This window comes from Myotis davidii, unplaced genomic scaffold, assembly GCF_000327345.1.
Source record: "Myotis davidii unplaced genomic scaffold, ASM32734v1 scaffold1251, whole genome shotgun sequence".
Taxonomy (NCBI): Eukaryota; Metazoa; Chordata; class Mammalia; order Chiroptera; family Vespertilionidae; genus Myotis; species Myotis davidii.
Window position 1 is genome coordinate 55,234 of NW_006283138.1, and position 3,175 is coordinate 58,408.

A 3,175-nucleotide genomic window follows, 5' to 3' on the forward strand; every position below is an offset into this window, starting at 1 on the left:
CCCCCTGATCAGCCCTGCTCAGTGCATGACAGGAGGGAGCTCCCCAACTCCCTGATGGGCCCTGCTCTGTGCGTGATGGGGGGGGGAGCTCCCCAACCCCCTGATGGGCCCTGTTCTGTGCGTTACAGGGGGTGGCGCCGCAACGTCCCCATCAACCCTGCCTTGATTGTGACAGGAGGCGGTGCCCCAACCCCCCAATCGGCCCTACCCTGAGTATGACTGAGGGTGGCATCGCAGCCTCCCAATCCGCCTGCTCTGTGCATGACAGGGTGTGGCGCACCAACTCCCCAATCGGCCCTGCTCTGAGCCCGACCAGGGGATGCACCTAGGGATTGGGCCTGCCCTCTGCCCCCCGGGAGCAGGCCTAAGCCAGCAGGTCATTATCTCCTGAGGGGTCCCAGACTGCAAGAGGGCACAGGCCGGGCTGAGGGACACATACCCCCACCCGCCAGCGCACAAATTTTTGTGCACTGGGCCTCTAGTGTATATATAATTATGTATATAAACTGTATATGAAAACCTATGCCCTGCAAAGAGTGGATATCATAGCTTTTTGAAGTACCTATTGAAAATTACCAAAAATACGGCATAAACTCAGCCACAAAGAAAACCTCAATGGTTCTGAAGAGTAAAAACTGACCAGTCACATTCTCTGACTAAAAGGCAGTAAAAGACAGTAATTTAAAGTTTCAAAGCAATGTGTAATATTTCAAAATGGAAACACTTCTTGCTCCCACAGGTACGAAATGACACACAGGTAATTCTGAACAAAAGCAAAGGGAACAGCACGAAGGCAGGGGCCCCAGCGAGGCCTGGAAGCAGAGGCAGAGACTCGCAGGTAATGAATGAGTAAAGTCAGTACTTTAAAAAAGAACAAATATGAACTTGAACAAACCGAGCTCACGCCCGCTTGCAGCTGTCCCCAGTGCTGCCCACTACACAGGCAGAAAGCACTTCTACAGAACATGATGAGCTGACAGGGGTGCATGACAGGGGGTGGCATGATTATAACGACTCTATATGGAGAGAAACCAACCCGAAATAGACCAATATTACCTCTCCATGGGAAAAAGATGGGGAAAGTCATACAGAAGAAAACTGCAATTTCTAATGTGTATATATATTTTTAAATTTATCTTTAATGTTTAAAATATTAAGAGATCCCCTTTTTTTAAAGTTATAATCTGACTTGTAATAAAAACATAAATAAGCACCTTTTTCACAATAAAATTGGTGTTTTAGTGACACCCAGTGCTGGTGTGTGCACAGCCTCACTGGCTGGCAAGATTCTCTCTGGAAGCTCTGTGCTCTGCTGCCAGAAACTCAGCCTCTCCTCCCCGGTGGTACTTTCCTCCTCAGCTGTACTTCCCACCTCGGCTGTCTTTCCTCCTCGGCTGTACTTTCCTCCTCGGCTGTACTTTCCTCCTCGGCTGTACTTCCCACCTCGGCTGTACTCTCCCCCTCGGCTGTACTTTCCTCCTCTGCTGTACTCTCCTCATTGGCTCTCCTCTCCTCGTCGGCTCAACTCTCCCCCTCGGCTGTCCTTTCCCCTTCGGCTGGAATTTTCCCGTCGGCTGTACTCTCCTCGTCGGCTGTCCTTTCCTCCTCTGCTGTCCTTTCCCCCTCAGCTGTGCTTTCCCCCTCGGCTGTCCTTTCCCCCTCGATAACAAGAAAATCAAAATACCCATTAACCTGTCATACTGTTTAATAAAATTCAGCAATATATTTTATATAACTGACTACATATCCAAATACTTATTTCCTATTTTTTCCCCCTCGGCTGTACTCTCCACCTCGGCTGTCCTTTCCTCCTCGGCTGTGCTTTCCCCCTCGGCTGTACTTTCCCTCTCGGCTGTACTCTCCCCCTCACCTGTCCTTCCCCCCTCGGCTGTACTCTCCTCGTCGGCTGTACTTTCCCCCTCGGCTGTACTCTCTCCCTCGGCTATACTCTCCCCCTCACCTGTCCTTTCCCCCTCGGCTGTACTCTCCTCGTCGGCTGTACTTTCCCCCTCGGCTGTACTCTCTCCCTCGGCTATACTCTCCCCCTCACCTGTCCTTTCCCCCTCGGCTGTACTCTCCTCGTCGGCTGTACTTTCCCCCTCGGCTGTACTCTCTCCCTCGGCTATACTCTCCCCCTCACCTGTCCTTTCCCCCTCGGCTGTACTCTCCTCGTCGGCTGTACTTTCCCCCTCGGCTGTACTCTCTCCCTCGGCTATACTCTCCCCCTCACCTGTCCTTTCCCCCTCGGCTGTACTCTCCTCGTCGGCTGTACTTTCCCCCTCGGCTGTACTCTCTCCCTCGGCTATACTCTCCCCCTCACCTGTCCTTTCCCCCTCGGCTGTACTCTCCTCGTCGGCTGTACTTTCCCCCTCGGCTGTACTCTCTCCCTCGGCTATACTCTCCCCCTCACCTGTCCTTTCCCCCTCGGCTGTACTCTCCTCGTCGGCTGTACTTTCCCCCTCGGCTGTACTCTCTCCCTCGGCTATACTCTCCCCCTCACCTGTCCTTTCCCCCTCGGCTGTACTCTCCTCGTCGGCTGTACTTTCCCCCTCGGCTGTACTCTCTCCCTCGGCTATACTCTCCCCCTCACCTGTCCTTTCCCCCTCGGCTGTACTCTCCTCGTCGGCTGTACTTTCCCCCTCGGCTGTACTCTCTCCCTCGGCTATACTCTCCCCCTCACCTGTCCTTTCCCCCTCGGCTGTACTCTCCTCGTCGGCTGTACTTTCCCCCTCGGCTGTACTCTCTCCCTCGGCTATACTCTCCCCCTCACCTGTCCTTTCCCCCTCGGCTGTACTCTCCTCGTCGGCTGTACTTTCCCCCTCGGCTGTCCTCTCCCCCTCGGCTGTACTCTCCTCTCCTGGCTCTCCTCTCCCCCCGGCTGTCCTTTCGTCATCGGCTGTACTCTCCCCCTCAGCTGTACACTCCCCTTCGGCTGTCCTCTCCCCCTCACCTGTCCTTTCCCCCTCGGCTGTCCTTTCCCCCTCGCTGTACTTTCCTCCTCGGCTGTACTTTCCTCCTCGGCTGTACTTTCCTCCCCGTCTGTCCTTTCCCCCTCGGCTGTACTTTCCTCCTCTTCTGTACTCTCCTCGTTGGCTCTCCTCTCCTTGTCGGCTCAACTCTCCCCCTCGGCTGTCCTTTCCCCTTCGGCTGGAATTTTCCCGTCGGCTGTACTCTC